General features: G+C 53.9%; 1 long non-coding RNA gene across 13 annotated transcripts; it reads right to left on the minus strand.

Moving 5' to 3' along the window:
* Positions 1 to 554: 554 nt before the first annotated feature.
* LOC116667286 lies at positions 555 to 27,655 on the minus strand. Of its 13 annotated transcripts, none has more exons than XR_004324140.1 (7): positions 27,259 to 27,653; positions 25,683 to 25,716; positions 24,946 to 25,003; positions 23,669 to 23,785; positions 23,064 to 23,301; positions 2,975 to 4,187; positions 555 to 2,270 (listed from the first exon to the last, which is right to left on the minus strand). It is a non-coding gene; the product is annotated as an uncharacterized LOC116667286 (long non-coding RNA). The 13 variants fall into 13 exon arrangements; XR_004324136.1 differs by having other exon boundaries at positions 27,217 to 27,653; XR_004324138.1 differs by lacking the exon at positions 24,946 to 25,003 and having other exon boundaries at positions 25,683 to 25,857; positions 27,217 to 27,654.

A 27,655-nucleotide genomic window follows, 5' to 3' on the forward strand; every position in this document is an offset into this window, starting at 1 on the left:
TTCTCAAAGGAGCATAGAAGGCTGCTCAGAACCAGGAGTGGCCTATCCCTGACTTAGGGCTGGTGTGGGAAGCCGCCTGGAGGCTGGAGCTGGAGTCAGAGGAAGGAGCCGGTGGAATTCGGCTGTGAGTAGGAAAGGATGGCCATCCCCACTTCTTCCTCCAGAAGTCAATCCCAGTTTGGTCCAGAGTGGCTGAGCTCAGATCAGGGGTTCCCAAGTGTGGTGAGCTGAATTCTGTCCCCCACCAGTTGATCTGTTACAGTCCTACCACCCAGCATGTCAGCAAACAACCACATTTGGAAACAGGGTCTTTAAAGAGGTAATTTAGATTAAATGAGGTCATTAAGGTGGGCCCTGGGGGAGGGTAGAGCTCAGTGGTGGAGCGTGTGCTCAGCATGCACGAGGTCCTGGGTTCAATCCCCAGCACCTCCATTACAGAAATAAATAAAAAAACCTAATTACCTACCCAACCCCCCAGGAAAAAAAAAAAAGAATTAAGGTAGACCCTAATCCAATATGAATGGTGTCCTTATAAGAAGAGGAGATCAGGACACAGACACACACAGAAGGACAACCATGTGAGGACTCAGGGAGAAGACAGCCGTCTGCAGGCCAAGGAGAGAGGCCTCAGAAGGAGCCAGCCCTGCCGACTCCTTGATCTCAGACTTCCAGCCTCCAGATCGGTGAGGAAACTGACTTCTGCAGTCGAAGCCCTGCCAGCCCGTGGCCCTTGGTTCTGACTGTCCAAGCAGACTGAGGCACCAGGAGGTAACGGGTTCCAGGCTGGTCCCCCTGGAGAAAGGCTGTCTCCCCGTCTTCCTAGTGTTGCCCCAGGATAATCCAAATCAGAGAGACGGGCCCACTCAGCGTGGACCCTCCTCCAAGCCCCTGAGAACCAAGAACAAGGTGAGTCAGAGAGAAGATGAGACGGCTTAAATTTTCCAGCATCATGGGTGGGGGTTTTGCAATGATAAGAGTAGAGAAGTGGGGAAAAGAAATGTTCAGTTAAAAAAAAAAACAGTCGAGGCAGGGGATAGATTCCTGAGCAAGCTCAGCCCTTGATGCCGTTGCCATTTTGAACTATCTCTTGAGTGGAATCTGTCAGCTGCTTCTTCTAGAAACTGCTGGTTTCCCAGGCAGCTCTGTGAACGAACGGGATTCGTGTTAACCAGCCTCCCCAAGTCTTTAGGAATTTAACCCACATCTTCTGATTTTCCAGCCCCTATTCTAGCAGCCAAGAGGCAGGCTGCTAGTCCTCACAGGCAATTAAAGGATTTATTACCTGAGCCTTCCAGAACCTTCCAAACAAATCTGTATCATCTTCTTCCCTAAAACCTGGATCCATGTTCCAAGAGCTGGGGAGTAGGTTTTCTTTCCAGGCCAGCTTGTCCATCTCAGCTGAGTTCACACAAACATTAAACCCTAATCCAATGATGGTCTGCTCGCCCGTGGAACAGGAAACTTCTAGATCTGCACAACAGTTGCAAGTTGGAAACCCGAAGATGGAAGTGGCCTGTGTCATTTGTCACCGGAGTTCCACAGTCACGTTGCAGCCCCCGGCCTCTCTGCACCTCCCACTGGCAAGTCCTTGGACAGTATGAGAGCCAGTTGAGGTGGACTCGGGGTGGTGGGGACCATGCTCCCCACGGATCGAGGCATCCATGCCAAACTTGTCAGGCAGAGCTGGGCTAGATCCCAGGCCCCGTGGCCCCTCTGTGGGCAGCTTGTGCAGGCGGGACCTTGAAGGCCCCCAACCACGAATCACACCATCACAAAGGTAACAGCATGTGAAGTGTGACACTCAGGGGGCCAAGCTACTTGTGCTGTGATTCCAAAGCAAGGAGAAGGGCTCACAGGAGAAGGTCAACGTCTGCAACCCTGAGCACCCCCGCCCCCCTGGAGGATGTAACAAGTCGTCTCGTTGAGAGACAGGATTTTGAGAAGAGGGCTTTCAGAGAGGAGTGTCTTTGGAGAATGCTGTGCTTCCTGAAGGGCAGGTGGGGGCTGCCTCCCCCACAAACATTTTGGGGTTTCCACCAAGCTACTTGGAGAGCTTACCATGTGACTCCCTCCAGCTGAGGGCAGGAAGGGCTGGGGCCTGTTCCCAGCCAGGAAACCCAGGGCGGGAGGTTGGGCTGAATAAATGCCCCACAGATGCCAGGTCCAGTTCCTGGAAACTAAATGTGACCTCATTCAGAAAGAGCCTCTGTCAGCGTGATTATGTTCAAGATCTTGGGAAGCGGAGGTTAGCCTGTATTATCCAGATGAGCCTGAAATACAGTTACATGTTTGCCTGTAAGAGGGAGGCAGAGGGAGATGTAACCACACAGAGGAGGAGGCGATGTGACCAGAGAGGCAGAGATTGGAGGGACAGGGCCAGGAGCCAAGGAACGCTGGCAGCAACCAGCAGCCCGAGAAAGGCACAGAGCAAACTCTCCCGCAGCGCCGCGGGAGTGAGCTCAGCCTTCCTGATGCTGGGTGTCAGCCCAGGAAACTGACTTCAGGCGTCTGTCCTCTGAACTGCCCGAGAGTCTGTTTCTTTGCTTTCAAGCCATCGAGTTGGTGGTAATGTGTTACAGCCTCCACCAGGAACTGATTAAGATGCAGGGTGACTCCTGCTTTTGTGGTGGGGCCAGGAGCAAGCACCTGAATCGGGGTCACCCCCCCTTGTGGGGTGTGTCAGGGCAAGCGGCCCATGAGGGTTAGAGCTAGATGTGGACCACGATGGGAGGGAGCCGTTACGGTCTCTTCCACACTCACCATCTCTGCCTGGAGGGGCAGAGACCCCAGCAGCAAGAAGCTGGAGGTAAACCCTAAGGAGGACAGAGGAAGGAGTTACAAGTGACCACCAAGGAAAAGAACACCTCCCCTGCCCCAAGTCAAAGACGTACAGAGCCTTAGAAGGGCCCCCCAGAAGAAAGTTCAGTTGAAACCACAGTCAGCTCCCTCTGCACCCACTCAAGTAAGAGCTCACCTGGCCTTCCCCTCCCCGAGCACCTCAGCATCCTCCTTGGGGGTAGGGGAGTCGGTGTGAGCACAGGGGTCCAGCACAGAAGCCCCCTTTCCCACGCAGGCTTCCAGCCCCAAGCAAGCTAAGCTGGACGCGGGGGGAGAATCAGATGTCCAAGTTGAGAGTTTTGACTAATATCTTGGCCTGCACATTCAAATTCCAAATTTGAGACTGTTTTCCATTGGAAGTGACCTTAGGACAGACTGTTTCCTAAGAGGAGCAGAAAAGGCAGCTCCTTCCAGGGCCTTTCATCCCGGGCCAGGGAACATGAGCCCTGCAGAACACACGTTTAAAGGGGCAGCAGGAAACCAAAGCTGGAGTTGCCTCCCCAGCACACGGCCAGCCAGTTTTATTCCACACGCCAGCTGTCAGGGCCGGGGAAAACATGTCAGCCGAGAGTCGCCGAGCTCCCCGTGAAAGGAAAAAATGCAAATTCGTTTTCGGTATCACTTTTAAGCTTCCTGAGTGGAGTCCTTGGCCCGGACTGGCTCTCATTGACGTCAGCCGGCGTTCACCGTATCGGAGCAGCTGTCGGCTGCCTCCCCTGGCCTTGGCCCCTGGTGCAGAAAACACCCTGGTTTTGTTTCATGGAAGATTAAAAACATTTGCTGCTGTGTCCATAATTCACAGCCCCTGTTATCACTGGGACTAGGAATACTGAACCAGAAACGCTTAGTCCCCTCTCAAAACCAAAGGGAAACCCACGGAGGGAGGCCAGACACAGGATTAAGCGTCAGCTGGGACCTGGCCCAGACCCGGCTCACTGTATCCTTTCCTTTTCTCCTGGAACAAGAGGCGATGGGTCCACACCACACCCCTGGGGCTCTTAGATACAGTGAACCATGATCATATGCCCGAAGCTGTTTTGTCCTCACCCGCAGTGAAGGAGGCGGGGTGGGGCTACATAGCCCAGGATGAATGACCCTGGTCTCATAGCAAAGTAGCAGCCAACTGAGATGAGAAACAAGGTCACTGGCTCCTCCTGGCCGTCCCGTGGCCCGCCCTGAACCTGCGCCAGGACCCTGACTCTACCTGGGACCTCCTGGTCCCTTCCCGCATCCAGGAGGAGAAGGCTCCCGCAGCACAGAAATCCTGATGGGATGGGTCGATTTCCAAGCTGAGAGACAGTTCCACACTCTTCCGTCATGCTGCCCAGACACACACATCCGAGCGTCCTCTAAAATGCAAGACAACAGAAGCCAGTAGATCCTTTATCCCTTTCATTTGTTTAGTTGTTGCCGGAAAGGATGATCTTCCCTTAGTCAGGGGAGAGAAGGAAGCAGGGGCTGGGGCAGGGCTGGGTGCTCCGTCACACCTCCCTGTGGTCCTCCGACCCCCCAGCAGGGACCTGAAAGCATGTGGGTGTGCCCCAGGTAACCCCCCACTCCGCCGTTCCTCTGAAGGCAAAACCAGCAGAGACCCGAGTTTGAATCCTCCTCCCGCCATCACTAGTTCTGGACACAGCAGTGTCTATCCAAGCCCCGTGCCAGGCCCAGCCAACGCTCGAGGTCCAGCTGCTGCCGCCTTCCCTCTAAGCTCTCCCGGGGCCCTGCCCTGCACCTTCCACCCCGAGGCTGGGTGGGACCCCTCATCTGAGATCACCTTCCTAATCTCGATTGGCTGCGGTGTGTCCCACTTGGCTGTGAGCCTCGGCAGGTGGGGACCGAGCCCAGTCTACACCCCAGCACCCATCACATCACATGCAAGGTGCAGTGTGCCGACCGCAGAGCGAGAGTGGAGAAGTCACTGTCGTTGCTGTCACCGTTGCTACTTATCAGTGAGGGATGGTGGTCCCCCACGTTTCCCCTTTCTGGAGTTGGAGGAAACCCACAGGCGGCGTGCACTCACACACGGCTCTCTGCACTGTCTGCTCGGAGTGGGGGACTTCTCCGGAGGAAGGCAGACTGCGAAAGGAGTTGTTTTGTCCTTTTTACTTTTAAGCCAGCTTTTATTCACAGCTGCAAACCTCTACTCAATTATGGATGAAACATAAGGACCTTTTTGAAATGCTAGTAAAGGAGTGGATACCAAGTGACCAAAGTAAAATATCTAAACACCAGGTGAGACCCAGGCCCAGGTTGTCCGCTGCACACAGTCCACACAGAGGCAGGGAGGTGGTGAGAGACAGGAAGGGGTTCCGGGGAACCTCTGTCTCCCCAGATTGCTAAATGCTATTGAAATAATATGGGCAGAGCGATGAGAGGAGGTTCAAGGTCGGTGCGATACAGTCCGGATGCCGTCATTCCCTCAGCAAACGTTTCCTGAGTCACTTCAAGTGTCAGGTCACAGCCGCACGTGGAGGGGCTCATTGTCTCCCAGGCGCTCCCGGCCTCCGGGAGCCAGACGCCGTCACACCAGGCTGAGCCCAGTTCTCCAGCCAGGTCTGCAGAGGGAACAGAAAAGGGGCAGTGCACGGATCCTAGTGGGAACTGCTCAACTCGGACTCCAGGCAGGCCCAGGCCAAGTTCTGGGTCCGAACCTGATTAGCTCTGGGACCACATGGCCAGGCTGCTTAACCCTCTCAGCCTACCTCATACAGTTGTCATAAAACGATAAATAGAACCAGCAGCCAGGGGCCTGCCTAGTCCAGGGAGCAAAGAAACCTGCAACACAGGCTCTCATTCCTACTAGCTCGTCTGACAAAGTCAGAGAAACCTGCACAGAGGAGGTGAGGTTTTAGGTGCATCATGAAGGAGGACTGGGGACTTGGTGAAAAGGCAACATCATTCACAAAGGTGCCAACGTGTAAATGCGTGGCAGCGCTGGTATCTTTGTGAATGACGTTTCCCCTTACATGTGGAATCTAAGAAAATGACACAAATGAGCTTGTTTACGAAACAGAGACAGACTCCCATAGAGAACAAACTCACTGCTACCAAAGAGGAGAGAGAGGGGAGGGATAAATTAGGAGTCTGGGATTAGCAGGTAGAAACTACTGCATAGAAACAAACAACACGGTCTTACTGTGGAGCCCAGGGAACTACATTCAATAGCTTGTAACAACCTATAATGAAGAAGAATATGTATATATACACACATAACTGAATCACTATGCTGCGCACCAGAAACCTGCACAACCTTGTAAATCAATTCTACTTCAGTTAAAAAAAGAGACACCAACATGTGTGTAAAGTTGCATAGCACGTTTGGAAACCAGCAAGGAGCTCAGAGCTGCTGGCCTGAGACACTCAGAGGAGGGAAGAGCTGGACAAGCAGGTGCGATCCGTGCTTTGGCCCGTGGGCATTTGGTCAAAGGACGCTGGGCCTGGGGCTGGAATAACCGAGTTCCACCCCCCCGCACTGCGGGTGGTGAGATCTCTGGGCATCCACTCCCCTTCTGCTAAGTGGGGACACAGACACCCAACAGGGGGGCTCTCTCGTGGTTTACATCTGGGGGCAGAAAGCTTTCTCGAAAGAGCCAGATGGTAAATGTTTTAGGATCAGCAGGCTGTACGGTTTCTGTTGCAGCCACTCAACCCCACCTTTGTAGCATGGGAGCATCATAGACGGTATTTACAGGAGTGAGCATAGTTATGTCCCAATAAAACTTTATTTATAAAAACGGGCGGTGGGCAGGCTGTAATTTGCCCACCCCTGCTTCAGGTTAGAAACCCCCTAGCACCTGCCCCCGCCCTTTCCACGTGCCAGCTCCGGGCACTGTTCCCAGATCCTCATCCCCTGTCCAGCGGTTCCCAGATGTTCCTAAGTGATCTGAAGACTACAGCAAGCTGCCCCCGTCCAAGCTTTAGAGACTGCCAGGCATAAAGATGGTTTGTTCAACAGAGCGAGGACGGCTTTGCCAGGCGCCGAGTGTTTCCGTAATCAATCCATCAGTCCGTCAGAAGGAATCATTCAGCACCTGGTGGCAGGACGCTGACAGCCCTGAGGCTGGGGCCTCGGGAGGAGCGCATGGTGGGTGAGAAAGTCCCACGGCCCTGTTGCCTGAGTTCTACTCGCAGTTTTACACAGTCTTAGTTGTGCGCAATCCTTGAGGGTCACATTTTCCATTTCTTAATCTGGATGAGGAAGAAATTCAGCCAAATGGCAGTGTGATTCCGGAGGTGCATCAGAGGGCTTCGGGGTGGGCGGGGGGCTTCCTGGAGCCATAGTTGAAGTCATGCGGGTGGACTGGCCTTCAGGGGTCAAGCTGGCATTCCTTGGGGGGAGGGACAGCATGGGCCATGGCAGAAGCGGGGAACCAGCGCCCCATGCATGGGCATCACTTCAGAGAGGGAGATCCAATAACATGGGAGAAATGGATGGAGCCGGTGCATTGACAACTCTTGAGATTTTTGCTGTCACTGCAAGAAGGAGACTTTCTGTATATGGTATAGATCAGGAGTCACGCGTTCAGTGCCTGCAGGGGCTGGACAGGCAGCTAGTAAGTGGCATGGATGTCTCCACAGGCAGCCAGAGGGACGGGACACCCTAGAGAGTGCATGCCCTGCCTAAGAGGGACACTGGAACTTAGCCCCAGATGACTGCTGCCAGGTGGTTTTTTTCTAGGGGAAAGGTAATTACGTTTACTTATTTATCTAGTGGAGGTCCTGGGGATTGAACCCAGGACCTTGTGCATGCTAAGCACGCGCTCTACCACTGAGCTGCCATGTGGTCTTAATGGCTCAGCAGGGCAGATGTGAATTTTTTTAAAGAATGTTGGAAATTTAGATTTGAATGGGAAAACTCCTGGTTCTTTAAAAATTGACAACGTTGTTTTTATTAACATCATGCCAGCCAAACACAACAAGGTCGGTTAGATCCTGCCCAAGTTGCCGGTTTGAAACCTCAATTATACATGCTGAGGCTGATTTCAGAAAGAGTTTTGGAGCGCCAGCAAAATTCATGAGCAAATCTGAAGCCAGTCCCAGCCTCTGCAGAGGGAGCCTCCTTCAGCCTTGTATCAACTAAAGCTTCACCTGGAGCGACGGTTGCCTAGTTACCGTTACAGGAGACCCAGTTAAATTTGAATTTTAGAGTAACAAGGAATACTTTTTAGCATAAGTATATCCCAAATACTGCATGGGACATACTTAGACTAAAAAAAGTATTCCTTATTTATCTGAAATCCAGTTCAAATTTAACTGAGCGTCATCTTGCATCTTCCTTTGCTAAACCTGGCCACTCTCCCTGGAGCCCCACCCCAGGCTCCAGTTGGGTGGGAGTCTCCCACCTCCTCTCAGAGCAGCAGGCTCCACCCTCGAGAATGCAAGGATACAGGCCACAATGCAGATTTCAAAGGAATAGAAAGCAAATCACGTATCAGAGTGTTGACCACTGTGGCAACGTACCAGGTGACCTCCACATACGACCCTTGACATCCAAAGAAGGATATTCTAGAGCCGTGGCAGCCCCTCACAGGTGTGTGTTCTTTGTCCCTCTGAGCCTCGGTTTCCTCATCTCTTAAATGGAGACAAGAACTCCTAGCTCACAGGATTGTCAAAAGGGTTCAATGGAATTGATGTCAAAGCATATGGCACGGTGTCCGGCACCAGGCAGACAGAACAAACGTCTGCTGTGTGTCCATGAAATTCTTCAGCCTTAGAATGACTGCATCCCTACTGCCTCTGTCTCCAAGCCAAGGCCCGCCCGCTGAGGGTCCCAGAAGGCTGGGGCAGGGGCAACAAGTGAGGCTCACCAGGGCAGGCGACGTCTCTGCGGGAGGGGGCACGGCCAGGGAGCTGAGCTCCTGGTGAACCATCGAGATCACAATTCAGGGGGGAGAAGGAGGCCCTGCTTCCTACACTTGCAGGGCTGGAAGCTCAGTGTGCAGAATCCTCCTTTTATTTGTTTTGGGTTTTTTTTGAAATACATTTGACATATAACATTGTGTAAATTTACAGTGTTCAGCTTATTGATTTGACATATTTACATATTGCAATATAATTGCCATTGTAGCAATTATTAGCACCTCTAATTGTTAGCACCTCTAGCTTGTCACATAATTATCATTTCTTTTTTGTGGTGGGAATAACTCAGATGTGGCCTCTTAGCAAGTTGGATGAGCATACGACAATATTGCCGTCCACTGTAATGTGCATCAGACCTCCATGACAGATTTTATGTGCCGCTTTGCAAGTTTTCACCCCTAAACAACTCTCCTAGCTCCCCCCACCCCACCCCCTGGAAACCACCGTTTTACTTTCCATTTGTGTGAGCTTCGCCTTTTCAGATTCCACATGCACATGATACATAGTACTTGTCTTTCTCTGTCTGACTTAACATAACGTTGTCCCAAATGGCAGGATGTCCATCTTTGTCATGGCAGAATAATATTCCACCGTATCTGTGTATCCACGTGCCACACCTCATCCATTCATCTGGTGGTGAGCACTTCATTGTGAACATCTCGACTACTGTGACTAACGCTGCACTAGCCAGGAGAGTGCAGACCTCGCTTCAATACCCTGTTTTCATTTCATTTCCCTTGGGCATACACCCAGAAATGGATTTGCTGAGTCATATGGTAGTTCTATTTTTAGTTTTTTGAGGAACCTCTGTATTGTTTTCCGATGTGACTAAAGCATTTGACATCCCCACCAGCAGTGCACTAGGGTTCCCTGTTTCTCCACATCCTCGCCAACACCTGTTATCTCTTGTCTTCTTGGTGATGGCCATTCTAACAGCGTGAGGCGATGGCCCGTTATGGTTTTGATTTGCATTTCCCCAATGATTAGTGACGCTGAGCATCTTTTCAGGCACCCGTTGGCCACTTGGATGTCTTCTTTGGAAAAATGTCTATTTAGATCCCCTGCCCATTTTTTAACCTAATTGTTTGCTTGTTTGCTTTGGATATCCAATACATGATTTGCAAATATTTTCTCCCACTCTGTAGGTTGCCTTTTCATCTTATTGATTTTTTTCTTTTGCTGTGAAGAAGCTTTTTAAGTTTGATGCAGTCAGTCTGCTTCTTGACTTTTACTTTTGTTTCGTGTGTGTGTGTGTGCGCGTTTGGTGTCACATCCAAAAAACTCACTGCGATGCCAAGTTCGAGAAGCTTCTTCCCCGTTTTCTTCCAGGTGTTTTACAGTTTGGGGTCTTACATTTAAGTCTTTGATCCATTCCAAGTTAATTTTTGTGAGTGGTGTAAGATAGGGGTCCAACTTCATTTTACTGCATATGTTTACCCCGTTTTCTCAACATCATTGTTGAAGAGACTACCCTTTCTCCATTGGGTGTTCTTGGCTTTCTTGTCAAATATGAAGTGACTGTATACGCCGGCGGGTGGGGGCGGGAATTCTGAGCTCGGAAGCATCCTTTTTAACTCACTCTTTGCTAGTGTTCTCTAGCAGCAAAGCTACTGCTGAAGGGGGTTCAGACATGGTTTCTCGTGCACTTAGAATGTTCTTCGAGGGACTCAGGGAAATCCAGGACCAGCTCCAGCCACCGTCCCTGCCCCGCATGTTCAATCCTGAAGGCTAGACCCGGACACAGAGCAGCCGGGAAGGACTTCAGTCACTCCAAGGAAAGACACAGAGCCGGGAGCTTGAAGTTCTTTCTTTGATCTGATTCCTTCCCCAGACAGCTTAGAGGGTGGCACAGGATGTCTTCACTTACAACACAGAGGTGCCACGGCCACACACTTCAATGACGCATGCACACTGAAGATCTCTGCGAGACTTTACTGAAATCTACTTCCCTTGGAAACATTGCCTCAGTTTGCTAGGGCTGCCTTAGTCCTGTCACTCCACTATAACAAAACACCATAAGCCATGTGGCTTATTAGCAACAAGCATTTGTTTCTCACGCTATGAGAAGCTGGAAGTCCCGGATCAAGGCGCCAGCAGATCTGGTGTCCGAGAGTCTGCTTCCTGGTTCACAGACAGCATCTTCTCGCTGTGTCCTCTCAGGGCAGAAGGGGGGGGGCCCTGGGGGGGCTCTTTTACAAAGGCACTAACATCATTCACGAGGACTGCACCCTCTTGACCTCATCACCTCCCAAAAGCCCCCACCTCCTAATACATCACTTTGGGGGTTAGGTTTCAGCATGTGAATTGGGGGGGACACAAACACGTCCATATCACCAGCCGTCCCCTCGGACTCGAAATACCTGTAAAGGGAAGCCAGCCTTTCATCCCACAGTGAAAACAGGCTTAAATGCAAATATAATATTCTTGTCCTAAGAAACTCAACTCAGACTTGACAGATAATCATTGTATGCAGCAACTGCCTTGGTGTTTTTAGGCATCTGGGTATGAGCTCACCACTCTCACACCCAGAGAACCCCCCGCAGGATCAGCCCCCTCGTGCAGGTAAAGAAAATGCAAACTCATCATTTTGGAAGCCGGAGTCGATGCTGGATTTCTAGAAGCCTGACTGGGGACCCTGGGCTCCTCAGGGTTGGAATAACTGGCCCTTTCCAAGAACACCCTCCAGGAAGGGGAAGGGTGCTGGTGCTCAGGGGGCACGTGGGTCACCCAGCTCTCATCCCGACCCCACGGCCGCGGGGGACCGGCGTCCCTGCTCTGTGCCCGGACAGCCCCATCAGTGAGACGCGGACAACAGACTTGCTTTCTCTCATTGCTATTCTTGAGACGTGTGAAGAACCAATTAAAGATGTGTCCAAATGCTTGATGGAAATGAGAGGAAGCCGCAGAGAATGTGACAGGGGCTGAGGGCGGGAGGATTTGGTTTCAGTATAAGGAGAGGGGAGGGCATAGACCCGCGGTAGAGAGTGAGGAGGCAGTCCTGTCCTCCGAACAACTGGAGACAAGGACCACGTTTCATCCGTTGGCCAAGCTCGGGCCAACGGACTAGATGCTTCCCCCAACCCCCAGGCAGGCCTCTGAATCATGAAGGTGAATAGGACTGTAGGTCCCTGGGCTGGACACAGTATAGACATGAGCGATGACAAAGCTCAGCCCTGACCCATCAGGAAACAGAGGACACCCAGATGGGGGCCAAGCCTGCCACAATTCCTCAGAGTAGATCAGCATCCCAGGCCCTCCATCTAAACACAGTCTTCCCTGCCTAGCGGAGGCTTTTTTATAGTAATGAGGTGGAACCACACACCCACTGAAATAGACAGCAAATCACAGTGAGGGCTGAAAAATGCTAATCTCCCTCCAACATCTCCACACCATTCACCTGAAACCACCTGCTCGGGCAAGATTCCCGCGGGTTAATTATTGCTGCAGAGGAAATTGCACTGATTGGCATCAACTTCCATCGACGGAAACCAGCAAGGTCAGTCCTGCAGGAACAGGCGTGGGTCATCCTCTCAGCCCCTCCGCTTACAGGTGACAGGGACACGGGCCACGTTTCCTGCAACACTGCTTCCCTGAACGAACCGCACGGTGGCTCCATGCCTCAGGGCACCTGCAGAGATCCGGCCACCTGCTCACCTGTGCTTCGCACACCTCACCCGCCCAGAGCTCTCCCACCTGCTCCTCACCGCGGCAGCGGCCCGGCCCAAGGTCCCCAGCTCAGGGCCTGGGGTTTCATTTGATCAGTTTGAAAAGTTCCCTCCATACTTGGTGGGCTCCTCGGTGACTAGCAAAGTCAGCTTTCTTCCCCGCCGAGTTCCGGGCTTTTCATAATGACTGGCCCCCAATGTCATTTCAAAGTTTGGCTGGAGTCCTCGCAGCCTCTCAGCCTGGAGGCCAGGCCCACTTTTAAAGGCAGGGCCGGTTACAAAACAGAATCGCTTGCCTTAAGGGAAAGAGGAAAGAAATCACTGTATAGGCCTGGCCTCTGAGGCTCGCAAGGCCAAGTCCTCTCCTCTCTCCCATGGCAAGGGATCGGAAAGCTCACTGGCTGTTTGTCCGCCTGCATGTGCAACGGGGCACCTCCTAGTCCTGAGAGAAGGAGCTGCTCTAATCAATACAGTGATACGCAAATCTGTGCTTACCCAGGTGAGGTGCGTTTTGAGAGATGCACCTGGCCAAGGTTGCATTCTGTGCTCTGCCTTTATCCCAGGATGTCTGTTGCCCTTGGCTACCCAAAGAGGGTTTAGAAAATTCTGGAGGGGGACAATACAGCTCAGTGGTGGAGTGCATGCTTAGCATGCGTGAGGTCCTGGGTTCAATCCCCAGTACTTCCATTAAAAAATAATAATAATAAATAAATCTCATTACCTCCCCCGAAAAAAATCTTAACAAGAAAGTTCTGCTTGCACACACAGCTCATCTACTAAAATCTTTCACCGACAAACACCTTATCCAAGAAAACACATGTTATTATGTACGTGTGGACAGTCATCAGGTGCTTTTGAGTCTAATAAGGACACCAAGAGTTTCATATCCAAATAGCACCTGTCCTGGAAGATGCTCGATGGCACTAAGACAATTCATGAGTATAATAAGTATTTTATTTTTTTCTTTTTTGTTGGTGGAGTTACTGGGGATTGAACCCAGGACCTCGTGCATGCTAAGCACGCACTCTACCACTGAGCTACACCCTCCCCCATAAGTACTTTCTATTTATTGATGACACTGCATTTTCTCCCTGCAAGGGGCTAAGCAGCTTTATACTGATACCCGTGCTGAGGGCCCCAGGATTTGTTTGCAGAGAACCTAGCTCCCTCCCCGCGGTGGGTTCTCACGAGCTCTCAAGGGCGGGGACTGAGTCCTGGTGGGGCACCTTTATAGACCTGGGCTGAGCAGGGTGGTGGGCTTAACAGGCGCTCAGTATCACCGGGCAGGAGGGAGTGACTGAGTGTATACGGGTGGAGAGGAAAGCAGTCGAGCTGGTAGAGAGAGCTGGTCTGGGAGGGAGGCTGCAGCCACCGGTGAGACCCCTCTAGGCGAGGGCAGTCAGCAGAAGGTGGCCACTGCCTGGAGCCACCTGAATGGCAGAAGGCCAGTGTCTGCAGAGGAACTTGGCACAAAACACGTGGCATGTTGTATGACCAGTTCATAGGGATCTTGCGGAGAAAAGAAAACTGAGGAACCAGGAAGTGTCCGCAAGGCCGGACCTGGTTAGTAAGTCCTGATAGGAGTTACACCGGCTTCAGGATCAAGTCAGTTCAGGTGTTACTCGGGAGCCCCCCCACCAGGTATTACGGAGGCGGACAGTGGTGCTGGGCCTGAGTCCCCTCGAGATGGGCATGTCCTTCACACGCTGCCCGTCGTGTCCTGGGGGGCACTCCTGGGTGCCAGGCCGTCCTGGGTGCTGATGTGACTGCTGGCTTGTGCCACGGCTAACACAACGGGTGGCTGCGAGTGTATTCACTCCTGCAACTGCAGCAACCGGGGAGGGAGACCTGCCTGCTCTCCCGGGCCCCCCACCCAGCCCAAATCCCATTCCTTCCTACTCCCACCCAATCCCCGCCACCCACTCCCACCCCACCCCACCCTCTCCCAGGAACTGCCGACAAACACTCTGCATCAAAACAGAGCCCACCCCACAGCCTCCACCTTGCCGCCCCATTGCGTGTCCAACCTTAGACATCCCAAAAGACGCAATCACGGCCCTCAGCCATCGCCCCAATAAAGCAACACAGCTGATCACGTCGTCACCCATTTCCAGCTGAAGCCACACACTGGCCAGCGCATCGGCCTCCGGAGCCGGCTCCGCGCATGCGCCGGGCACCCACCACCCGCGTGCTCAAGGCGGAGACGGAGCGCAGGTGCTGCGCGGCGGGAAGGGGGCTCTGTCGTGGCCTCCGAGGATCACAGAGCACCCTGTTGTCCCATCGAAGCTTCGCTTCCTTCAGCAAACTGAAGCTCTGGGAGGTTCAGAGTCAGTACACGTTAAAGCCAAATCCAGCTCAGGGCTTCTGACCAAAAAAGGAAACGTGAGCGCAGCCAACCACCTAGAAAGGGAGAGCAGGGCTCTGCGATGTCTCTTGGGACCCCGCCAGGTTCTTCTCTTTGAATGTTATTAGCTGTCAAGAGGCCTAAGGACCAGGACCAAGGGTTTTCTTTCTTTGTACTTTCCTAGAATATTGGAGGTCTCAATTCAACACATTTACTGAGAATCTACACGTTCCATGTTGTGCTAGAAGTCGAGCTGTGCATAGACTGCTGGTGTCCTCAGGATGGTTCCAGTCCAGGGAATGAGAAGAGCCAGGAAGCAAACAATGACAAAAGAGTCATGGGGGAAATGAGAGCGGCCTCTGCGAGGTCCAGAGGAGTGCGACTGACTCTGCCTCTGGGAAGAAGTTGTCTTTGGAGGAAGCTGTGGTGATACAGAGTGAGGGTTTTGCAGGTTGAGTAGGAGTTTGTCAGGCAGTTGAGAAATGGGGAATTATCCCTGGTGAAGGGAACCATATCTGTCAAGGCCATGGGCATGACCGGCATGCAGACACTGGAGAATACAAGTTGCCCAGTACTTCTAGATCCCAGCGTGGCCAGAAATGAGGCCGGAGGTATGAACAGGGTCCAGGTTATGGAGCCAGCTTTGTATGCCATGCTGAGAGCTTGGATGTGATCCACGACTCATCAGCAGTCACAGAAGCGTCTCGACGAGCATGCATGGTCAGATTCCCACCTTGGATGTTCACTCTATTCATAGTCTGGAGAGAGTTTCAAAGGAGAAGCAAGGAAACAACAGATGGGCTATTGCCATAGTCCTGGAAGAGAGACATGGGCCCAGGCTGGGGCCGCTGACTGCTGATGGGAGGCGACTCAGGAGGCAGGCCAGTAAGAAAGTAAGCTCCACTGAGTCGGCAGTAGAATGGGGAGAGGAGGCAGAGGTGAGGACGACGTCCAGGTTTCCTGTCTTGCGCACCTGGATGAATCGTGCCCCCCCCCATTGACGTGTGAAATCCCAGCAGACAAGCTGACGTACAGAGAAGGAAGGGGAGTTCATTCCTCACCATCCTGAGTGTGAGATCTCTGTAGGACCGTCCTGGGGGGAAAGGGGGTGCCTCATGCCCCTGGAAATGTGAGCATGGAAAATTGCAGAGTCCCAGGCAAGCCACCTTAGCAAGAGTGCTTTCCGTGGGCTGGTGGAGGAGTCCTGAGTAAGTGAGGGCCAGGGTGTAGACTAGTCCCAAGAGAGTGTAGCTAAAGGTGAAGAGAAGAAACAGCAAGATTCCACAGGGTCGTGGAATACTTCCTTAGAATAAGAGAGGGCCAGAGGGAGTGAGGGGTGGGGCCAGGACACATGCAGATGGAGGCCAGGGCCGTGAACAGGAAAGGGCAGCTCGTCCTCAGTTCCTGGAGCAAACAGGAGACAGGTGCGTGAGGGCAGACATCACTGGTAGGTTGGGACAAAGAGGGACAGGGCACAAGAAATTGAGAAATCTGTGTTCTTCTTTTAAAAAAAAAAAAATGGGTTAATGAAAAAGTTATCTAGGTAATCAGGTTACATTTTTTAATGGCCAGGTAATAGCGATGATCACACTAAGTCAGTAAGACAGAGAAAGACAAAAAACATGTGATATCACTTATTTGTGAAACCTTAAAGAATGCCACAAATGAATGAATTTACAAAACAGAGACTGACTCACAGACATAGAAAACAAATGTATGGTTACCAAAGGGGAGGATAAATTAGGAGTTTGGGATAGTAGATACAAACTACTATATATAAAATTAATAAACAGCAAGGCCCTACTGTATAGAACAGCGAGTTATATTCAATATCCTGTAATCTTCTATAATGAAAAAGAATATGACAAAGTATATATAGGTGTGTGTGTGTGTATAACTGAATCACTATGCTGTACACTGGAAAGTAACACAACATTGTAAATCAATCATACTTCAATTTAAATAAATAATGACGAAGTAAGAGACTCTTTAGAAAGATGAGCTAATTTGCAATGCAGCATGGTCGTGTCTCTCCTCATGGTGTGCACACACATTCATTACACACAAAACACCATGGGGGAAAAAGTCCTCTTGGATCTGGCAACACCGAATTATTTCACTAAGATTCCTTAAAACCATAAAAACAATAGGTTCCAGCAGATAAAACCACTGCCCACCGAACGCCACGTAGACTTCAGCTACTCCCACTCAGAATAACCAAAGTCTACAAAAACATAACATAAATTTCTGCTCAGCTGAGAGAAAGGCTCTCTGTCTCGGTGTCTGCTTTTCCAAACACCTCCAAACTCTAGAACGGAACACAAGTTTCAACCTCCCAAAGGAGAAGCATCTCCCATCCATGCCTCTGGAGACAAGTTTGAGGGCATTCTGAACACTTTGATGTGCAGAGGAATTTCAAGCTTGAAAGAACAAGAGGCAAGAAGAAATAAACATTTCCAGTACTTCAAAGAACCAAGGCACCAAACCGCTCATTTAACCAAGTGGAGACACACGAAATCATTGCTATGTAGGTTGAATCCAAAGTGGGTCGCCATGGCTACGGGCTTTTAAACCATCACTCGCTGTGACCAGGATTTCTACAGAAGGGGTGAGGTGTGTGAGTGGCTGTCGGGGCCACATCCGTCAATGATGCAGGCGCTATATACAGACGTGGGCCCCACCGCCCTGGCTTCACCCACCAGACAAATTACAAGGGAGTTACCGCATCCACCACACGGGGGCGCTGTGAGAGGTAAAGGAAGTGGTCCAGGGAGGAGCAAGGCAGCCCCTCCCGCTGCCCGAGAAGAGGTCGCACCTCCCAGCGGGCATCGCTTGGGCAGGAGAGAGGGCTCCAGGGGAGGGGGCGGAGCACCAAGCGAACCCCCTGGAGGGAAACCCAGCCCTTCAGCGAGTCACGCAGGAGTCCTGCTTTCTGTGACCGAAGAGTTTTGGGGATTAAATCAGGGTCTCCAGGCAGGCTTTGACTTGGGCTCCAGGATCTCACTGTTTAATTGCCGCATCCTCTTGGCTGGATAACGGGGGGTGGGGAGAGGAAAGGAAAAAGATTTGGGGGAAGGAGGCCACGGATGGCGCAGCAGGCGGGGAGCCCAAGGGCGCAGTGTGGCGTGGGCACCCGGGGAGCGGGGGACAGACACCGTCCTGGCAGAGCTGAGGACTTGAGTGTCCAAAAGAGACACAGTCTTCCCCTCCCAAAGGTTTTTCGGTACATCTTGAATTCAAAGGAAGGGTTTGGACGCACAAGAGACTGTTCCATCCCGGGAGCGGGTACTCCTCTGAACACGCGACCCGCCGAACGCCAATGGGGCGGGGCCGGGGGCCGGGACCCACATACCCGCAGTCCCTAGGCACAGGCCGCCCGGCTCCGAGTCAGAGGAAGGGCATTACAGTACTATGAGCAGCTCCTCCGCCACCACCAAAGCAAGCCGTGCCGTTCTCTTTCCCACGTCCCTGGGCCGAGGTGCAGGTGTGGCCACCTATTGCAGCGGGTTGACATTAATGAAAAACACATTCCTGGGCTCCTGGATTCTATTGACACGTGCAGTTTCTGAGGCTGAATTACTCCTGACCTCCCAGACAGTCCCTGTTCACACGTGCACACAACCTACTCACGCATCAGATAGCCACCTAGCCCTCGGGACGGGTTCCCAGCTCAGCCCCAGGGGGAGACTTGCAGGAGCACACAGGCTGCCCGTGCGGGCTCGAGAGGGCACCTACAAGCCTCCTGGGGGCACTGGCTGGGCACCTGCTCATGTGAACCCACCCACCTCCGGGTCAGCCACTTGCTTGTATTCAGTCAGTCAGTCAGTCAGGGAGTAGGTGCTGTGTGTCCCCAGCACCAGGCTCTCTCCCAGGTGCTGAGGCTGTAACAGGAGGAAAACCACAGTCCCAGCCCCGATGGAGCTGCCCTTTTTGGTGAGACGTCAGAAGCAAGCAAACAAATGAAGACGCCAGTTTGGGGTAATGCCAAGTGCCGTGGAGACCACCAAGACGGGTTGTAGGGGGTGAGGATTATAGATGAGGGAGGCCTCTCTGAAGAAAGACAACGGAGCCGAAGGCTGAGTCATGACCTTCAAGGACGTTTCGGCCCTGGTCCCCGAGCAGGAGGGCCCCAAAGGAAGCTATGTCACCGGTGTTGGCCAGAAGGCCCAGGCACTCTCCTGGCTCATCAAGCATGGGCCCAGAGCATGGGCAGTGTCCAGGCCTCCATCCCAGGTCTGGGCCCCAGACACAGCCCCCCAGCCCCCATCTCCGAGGCACAGCACGTTCATGGACTGGACGGCAGTGGAGGTGGGACACTCTGGACTCCCTCCGTCACAAAAAGCAAGAGAGCATGACCTGCTAAACTAGGAAGAGCGGTCATCTCTGGGAGGACACTGACAGCCCACAGCTGGCCCGATTTCCCCAGGTGACAGTGGAGGGTCACAGGATCCAAAAGATGCCCCACGTCGTATTTGGCCCCCTTCTGGAAGAGGGGCCAATTCAGGTATGGCCAGGGTCACCAGGGCTCCGGGCTCCTGGGCCTGGCTGCCTTGTGTGTCCTCCTTTCTAGAAGCTCCCCTTCTCCCCGCCGCACGGGAAAGGTGCCAGCCCGCTCCACGGCTCCCCTGGGGAGCAGCACACCTCCCTTCTGAAGGTCGCAGCTCTGCGTGCTTCCTGGGGTGACCAGTGACCTTGGTTCACTCTGGTGAAGTCATGGCTTTCGATCTCAACCTCCTCGTCCGTCGGCCACATTGCAACACAGCCGTCTGGAGAGAAGAGCTGGTTCCCGGGAGCTGGCTCAGGGAATTTCAAACGCCTCCCAGGCTGGGCTCACCCAGCTTACAGTCCCACAGTCCCACATTCCCAAGGACAGAACCACCTTGGCCCGCAGCCACTGAAAGTGCAGCAACAGCAGGGCCTCGAAGAGGTTCTAACTCCCAGCTCTCCCTTTGCTGTGTTACTTTAGACAAATGACTCAACCTCTCTGAGCTACTGCATCAGCAGCAGCATGTGTGCTGGGGGGAGAATCAAATGCGAAAATAGGCAGGAAAGCACACTGGGGGCTCTACAGCAGCGCATGTGTGATAGGAATTCTGTCCGGTTGAAGAATGGATCCTAATAGGCTTGAAACCCAAGACTTCTGAGTTTTCTCCCTGCGGTGTTCTTGAGACATGAAAACTGATACCCCTGAATCCACCTCCGTGTTTTCAGTATATCAGCAAGCACACTTCCTGGGTAAGATCCAACTTACAAACCCCATGCCACGTTGTAAAACTTTATAATGAGATGTTAGGAAATTCCCATAGATGTAAATATTATGATACATCCTTTGCTCTGAAATAATTTGTTGGGAACCAAGAACTGGAACTTTCATTGCACTCCTGGCTATGAGTTGACCGAGCAATGAAGTACAGTAGGTGGGCCCAAGACGGGCTGGGGCAGTTTTCTCTGAAGCAAGTCTTTTTGTAGCTTCCAATTTACGTGACAGAAGATGAAGGGACAAGTTCTCCAAAGCTAGGTGCCAAGTCAGTGGTACAAGGGACCCCAGCCCTCCAGCCTGGGTACCCCTCCCTGGTCAATGACTCTTGCTGCTCACAGACACCCATGCTCTTCAAATGCCTCTTCTGAGAAGAAACTGCGAAACCTTGAGCATTCCATTTTATCAACCAAGAGAGAGGCAAGATGTGGGTCCGTCTTCCCCTACAGGTAATAAGATCAACTTACTTATGATGCCCAAGGACAAATGACCACGGATGTGGCTGTGAATGGAGGTGGGCTGGACAGGAAAGGACTAGCAGGTGGGGTCGGCAGAAGCTCGCCACGTCATCTGCACCAGTCTTGGCTGGTCTCAGACCTGCCCCAGCTCAGAAAACGGGAGTCTGATCCTCTTTGAAAAATGTGGGGTGCGAGCCCTGGGAGGCTCTGGTGAATTCAAAACCAGCAGCAGTAGGACCCCCCACCCTTCTTCTCCAGGGTCTCAGGGGGAGTTTAAGAAACACTGATGTCCAAGCCTACGTGCAGCCCTGGAAGGAGGCATCTCAAATTCCCCAAGTCCACGACCATCTTCATTTCCCTCTCCACGTGCTCTCCCCACAGTTCCAGCCTCCAGTCAAGCAAACACCCAGAAGTCATCCTGAATTCCTTCCTCCTTTAAGCCCTTCGTCCAGTCCACAGGAGAAACATGTCCGGGCTACCTCGCCAAGAAACCCTGGATCAGTCCTGCCCCGCCTGGCCTGGCCCTGCGACCAACGACGCAGCCCCTGCTCAGCCCAGACATCAGCCCTTGCAGGGTCCCTCCCCCTAACCTTTGAACAGGCCACCCTCATTCCCACAGCTTCCTCCCCATCATTTGCAATTAGCTGCCGTAGACACCTCTCTGCTCCCCTGTCTAAAGTCGGTCCTCCTCTCCCACCCTCCCCTCCTGCCAATCTCTGTTACTTTATGCACTTTTTAATTTTCCTCTTCATTTGATGGGTTGATGATCTGTCTCCAGCGAGCTCAATAAGGCCAGGGGCCGTGTCTGGTACAGCACCCTGACATGTTCCAAGGGCCCCAGTGGCCAGTGGCAACACCCCGGACCACAGGGCTGTGACTGAGTTCCTGGTGTGGCTGCTGAGGCCTGTCAGTTCTGCGGGTGAAGCCCTGAGCTTCATCCAACCCTGGCCTTCTTCTCTGAGGGGCCACCTCTCTGCCCCCAGGACAGGGTGATGGGCTGAGTTCAGCGGCTCTGGCCCAAGAGCCAGGCGGAGATCCCAGTGGAAAGATCCCAGGCCCCCACGCCCCAGAGCCCCAGGCGGGAAAGCACTCTTCTCCCTTCCTTGGCCTCCCCACCTGGCCAGGAAGGCTTTGCAATTTCCCCATCTATAAGACGGGGACAAAGAATGCTTTGTCACTCCACCTACTTCTCACGGCTGTTATGAAACAACTGTTTGCTTGGAAAACACTTTGAGCAACTTGGGTAAAGGTGCCTGTGGCTCAGATGACGCCTGCTGTATTCGATCCAGGCCAGGGAGGGCCATGCCAAGCCGTCATCCGGTCACCCGCCCGAGGGCTGGGAGGCGGGCTGGTGTCACCAAGCCTGCTGGCCATGCTGTAGTCCCAGAATATGCTCACGAGGTGTGTGTGCATTCCTGGGACCGCCTGATCCACTGATTTCAGCAGAATATGAGCTCTCCGTGGGCCTGGACAGGGACGACCGAGCACCCAGGCTGCCCTTTTCTCAGGAAGGAGAGCTGGGTGTTACCTGGGGATAACCTCCCTGAGCTCACATGGGACGGGGCGGTGGCCTCCATGCCAACCTTGAAGGGAACAAAGGAATGCTGCCTTGGCCCTTGGCCTGGGGGGGCAGATCTCAACCTGCAGCCACTCAGCTGCCCCTCACCGGCAGCGGCGGCAGCAGCCACGGCCGCCTGTCACCATGACAACCGTCCTTGGCAACCATCACTCTGCCCCTAGCCCTGACTAGGCATTTCCCCGAGCAGCCTGAGGTAGATGATGGAGAAAGGCCGCGGTGATGGCAGTGCAAGGGGCAGCGGGCACGTCTGCCTGCAAGCCAGCAGTCCAGTCCAGCCTTGGCTTCCGCCTGGACGCTGGACTCAGCCCCACCAGGGCTCTCTCCCCATGTCAGCCACCTGGGGGCTGCTGCTTCCCTAAAGCAGGAGGCGAGGCATTTAGCAGACAGTGAACAACAGACAGCATGTATGTTTAATTATAACTCTCCCAGATAGGAAGGGCTGGCTATATACAGTATGTCTGCCTGTTACTAATTATATTTATTTTCAAACGATGGGGGATTGGGGCGGCGGTGGGGGGGGGATCTTCTGAAGATGAGTCAGAAAAAAAAACCCTTCTGCATTATGAAAGCAGTGGAACGTCTCCCAAGGGTGTCTGTAACATGTGGCTGTCAGTGGAAAACCTGAGCCGGGCCAGCCACACCGGTGAACACCTCGAGGGGCTCTGCTGGCCCCACATCCTTGCAAGCTGGCACCAGAGCTGCTGGAAGGCCTTCTCCCTCCCAGACAGAGCCGTCACTGGAGAGGACGGTCCTCTCCCTGCAAAGACAGGGCCATTCAGTATCTGCTGTCACCTACACTGGGAGGCAGCATTCCAGCTGAAACCCAGCAAAGGTTTATCCCCCATCAAAGGAACAGCATTCCGACCAGATGGCTGAAATGAAAAAGCTTCATCTTCAATCCACATACAGCCCATGATGTTATTAGTAACAATGCCTCCAACATCTAGAAACCCAAAATAGTCACCCCCACGGCCGGCAGAAGCTTTCTACACTTTGGAGGCGGTCAGATCACTGCGCTGTCTTGTTTCAGCCGGACGCAGGCCTCACACACGTGTGCACTCACCTCCGCGTCCGCGTGTGTTCAGGGGGCCATTCATGGGCCCGTCACATCCTCCTCGCCCAAGGCTCTGGCTGGCCCTGGCCCCTCCCCACGTACACACCGTGGGGTGAGGCGCCACAGGGACCCAGCGACACATCCGCCCAGGAGAGCCGTTCAAAGCCACGGTGTTCAGAGCCGGTTTTCCAATAATTGTTTTAAATAGTCACACTTGTTTTGTTTACTTTCTTCCAGGAAAGCAGCACTGTATAGGAAAAGGAGGGGAAGAGGGGGAAATGTGAGTTCATTTCCTGAGTCTTTTAAACATTTCTCTGTAGTCAGAGCACTGGAAAGCTGTGACCAGAGGGCTGAGTGAGCGCAGAGCTGAAGTCCACGCAGGGTGCAGAGCTGTGCTTGGCCCCCCACGTGCTCTCTACAGGACATCCGCTGGGAGACAGGGTTCAGCAACCAGGCGGCGTGGGAGGCCCTGGGAGAGCAGGACCCTGGCAAAGTCTTTAAGGCCAGCTCTTTGGGGCACGCGTCTCCCTAATTTGTCCAGGCAAGTTTGAATGATTCGATTGGTTTATCCCAAAGAGAAGGCAGAAAGTGGATCTAGTGACAGATAAAGGTACCTGGGAGTCCTGGGAGCCGCCAACACTCGTCGGGGGGCTGTCACAGGTGCCATCTTCCCTGCCCCTCCGGGCAAACCCACGGAGCAGCGACGCCGTGCCCATTCCACAGGGAAGGCTCTGGAAGTTACGTGGCAAATCTGAGGGCCCCCACTCTCTCCCTAAGACTAAGCCCTCTTTCCTGAGTGGCTCTCCTAGCCCCCATCCCCTCTCCTTCAGTGCTGTAGGTGGCATCATGTGCAAAAGGCACTGTGAGGGGAAGGGGCCCCTGTCCATCTGTCCGTCAGCCCCCCTAGGATGGAAACTCCACAAGGCCCGGGGCTGGCCTCCTCGCCGGGGATCCGCGGGGCCAGCACGGAGCCGTGAAGTGAGCCCAGGCGCTCTGCCGTGCGTATTTGGTGGAGGAGTGAAGGAATGAACGAATGAACAAAAACCTCCTGTCCGAAAGGAGGGAAGAAGGCCCCAAAGAGACGCATGGCAACACTGAGCATGCGCCCGTGACCAGCTGGTTCATTTTGGAACCAGCAGCAAGAGCATCACCCGCAGCAGCGCTGAGGCCCGTGGCCGGGAGGGCCTGGGGCAGCTCTGCCCTTCCTCTCAAGCTTCTGGGCAGCAGATGGGTGCTGGCACCCTGGTGGCAGATGGACATTCTGGACCTGGGAGAGCTGTACTTTATCATGACAATGGAATCAGACCCGTCAGTCCCACCAGAAAGTCCCTGAGGGGCTCCGGGATTGAAGCAGTGATCTAGTTTTCAGAGCAATGGTCCCGGTTCCCGTTTACACCAAGATTACACCCAGGCTCCAAGTGCAGGGACGCGGCCCCTGAGAAAGCCTCCCCTTGCCCCACCTCACGTCCCCCACCCTCTCTTCCAGGACCCCAAGGTGGCTTCAGGGACAGTCAGACTGAAGAGAAGAAGAAAGGACAGAAGGGCACGCAGAAGACGGTGACTGCACGAGGGAGAGGCCCTCCCCTCCACCGTGCCTCCCTGATGGCTGGTTTGGTGTCTTGTCTTTTATCCCGGTTTTCTGCACAGGCACCTGTGAGTGCTGACTGGGTCCCTGGCCTTACCTTGGACACCAGCCCTGCAGGGAAACACACGCCCTGCCCTCAAAGGCTCCCAGCCCAGCGGTGATGCCCGGCAGGCAAACCCCAGTGCAGCCCACCTCGGTGCACACAGAGACCAGCCTGGGTCTGTGCCCCTGGGCCTGCAGCTCCTCCAGGGAGATGTGAGCACCCTGGACAGTCCCAGCCTCAAACCACCAATTCCTCCCCTTCACCTCTTAATTTCTGATTCTGCTGGGTTGACATTTAGGAGACAGTGAATCCAGCCATTTTCTAAGAGAAAGAAAAGTGGAGAACTCGTAATGAATCAGCCCTAATGAGACCACACTCCACTCCCGGGTCACACAAAGTGAATGTGGAAAAGTCTCCTTCCCTCTCCTAGGTGGCCCTTTGGAGCCGGGGTGGACGTGAAAACTAGGAGCCAAGAGCCAGGACCGCCTCGTGGGCACGATGTGTAACACTGCAGAGAAGACCTGAGACTCGGGGATGGGCTGACAAGGTCTTCCTCCCACCATCAGCTCTCCCAGAGGCCATTTGGCTCCAGCGTATCATATGACTTGTTCTTAGAGTTACATTTTAACTGACAAAGTTTAACAACAACTATGACTTACGGCCTTCTAAAATTGGCAGCAGAAAAATGAACTGAGGAAGTAATGGAAAAAAACTACATGTGAAGCCACTCTGTACAATGCACAATTTCTGTTGCGTGGTGTTTTTTTTTTTTTTCCTTTCCAAGCCTGTGTGTGTGTGTGTGTGTGTGTGTGTGTGTGTGTGTGTGTTTTCGAATGGTAGAAAATATTTTCCAGATACGCAGCCCTGGCGTTCCCAAGCCCATATTTATGCCAAGTTTATAAAAAGCAGCTGCAGACAGGGTTGACTGAAAGGATCGCTCTGCTGTCTGGCTTCCAGAAGGTGTCTCAGTCCTCACTCTGTCACCAGGACACAGACTTACCTCCTAAAACTCTCCAGCCTTCTGCGTCGTGCCCCTGAAGGAGGACAAGCACAGGGGCGCAGCGTTACCCGGAGGGACCCGCGGCCCTGGCTGTGCTAAGCCCTCACGTCACACTTTTGATTTGCAAGGTGATTTGTAGCATGTGCGTTATCATTTTTAGTCATTCGAAATGCGCCTGCAGACACGAAAAGGAAAGGGTTCCAAAGTGCATTTCGCAAATATCGGGATGGCTCAGGGGGGCCAGAGAGACGGGAGGCAAGCCAGTATCAGTTTCTGAATTGCTTGGAGCAGATGGTGCAGCCGCTGTGGGTAAGCCTGTGTCAGACCGCCTGCCTCTCCCAGCTGTGGGTCAGCAAGGCGGCCCTTTGCACTGGCCTGAGGCTCTCCAAGCCCCTCAGTGGTCTCACCACTGCTACCCGACAAGCTCCGGACTCCACTGGACCGCGGAAGGACATGGTCCTGGGATATCCTGAACCCAAATCCGGGCTCTCCCTGGACTGGGGCCGCGCCTGCACCACTTCCCTCCCCCACCACGGCCTTAATGGGCCCAGTAATAACCTGCTCCCTAGCTTTCCTGGGGGTGACTAATTGGTTAATCCCAGGAAGGCCCTTTGAAGATGAAAAGCTGGGTATTACTCATGGGGTTGAAGGCAGGCACCTGCCCCGTTGGGGCCTGAGTCAGCAGAGCGTGACCGTCCACCTGCGGGCGGGCTGGGCGAGCTGGCCCGGGGCCACCCTCAAGGTCAGGGTCGGCCAGCCGGAGGGGTGTGGCGGGCACACCTCTGCAGCCTGTGGGCGCTGGCCTCTCAGAGTTTGGGAACCGGGTCCCATGTGCATTTGCCCGTGGAAACAGCCTTCAAACAGCTCTGGCAAGAGGGCAGCGCACGCCGCGAATACTAGTGGAGACAGTGTTTCCCGCTTTTCTCACAGCAAATTCCTTCCCAGGTCTCCTTCCGGTGGACAGCCCGGGGGGACCTAAGGCGGGGGTGCAAGGCGGGGATGGCTGCGCTGTCTCGTCTGCCCCCCTCTTCCTTCTCCCAGGAAGAGGGAGTAGCAGCAGGAACTGGGAACCAGAGGCCAACACCAAGGGGTGGAGGCGAGGGTCGTTCAGGACCAGCCCCCCACCTACCCTTGACCGGGTGCAGGGGGACTTGGACACCGCAGCAGCTGGGAAGCCAAGAACAGAAAGCCTTTAAGCCCTGCAACCTGATGCCAAGACCCCGCCGCAGGGCCGGTTTCCTGCGAGCTGCACACCCCTGCCTCCCCCCGGGGCCCAACCGCAGCGACCCCTCCGCGCGCAGCCCCTCCGCGCGGGGCGCTGGTTCCGTCTTTCCCCTGGAGCACGGGCCACGCGGCCGAGGGACTGCAGGCAGCTCTGCGTTCTCCTTTACGTCCCCGGCTCCCTAGCAGTTTTCCACGGCCCTGTCTCCTCCTGTAGATCGCCTCGAGCCCCCTCCCCCACCCCCAAAACACCCGGCATGATACAGATCCGAAAACAGGCTGCAAGGATGCGAGCGTGCGGGGCGGGAAAGACCTCAGAGGGGCCCCTGGCGTCCGCGCGCGGCCGGGGACGGACCGGGGTCGGGGCGCAGCGGCAGGAACGGGCCGGGAAGTGATTGTGTTCTGTTCTTTGGGAAGAGGTGGGTGGAAATGACAGTTTGGAGAGGGTTAGAGCAGGGAGAGCGGTTTCAGGGGAGGCGGCCTCTTCTCTCCAGTTCTAACAGCGCCACCCAGTGGCTGCGGGGGCCGGCGCGGCGCGGCGCCTCGGGACGGCCTGCGCTGACCCCGCCGAGAGGGGAGCCGGGGGCTCTGCGAAGGCCACCTGGCTAGCTGCCAGGGGCCGGCCTCTCGCCTCTCAGCCACACAGCTTTCTCTAGACGGTCTGCAATGAGAAGGGGGGGGGGGGAGATAGCGCCCCAAGGGTACCCGTAATAACACCAGTAGAGACAGGCGACCAAGTTCACCAGGGTCCT

This window comes from Camelus ferus, chromosome 11, assembly GCF_009834535.1.
Source record: "Camelus ferus isolate YT-003-E chromosome 11, BCGSAC_Cfer_1.0, whole genome shotgun sequence".
In the NCBI taxonomy this organism is placed as follows: Eukaryota; Metazoa; Chordata; class Mammalia; order Artiodactyla; family Camelidae; genus Camelus; species Camelus ferus.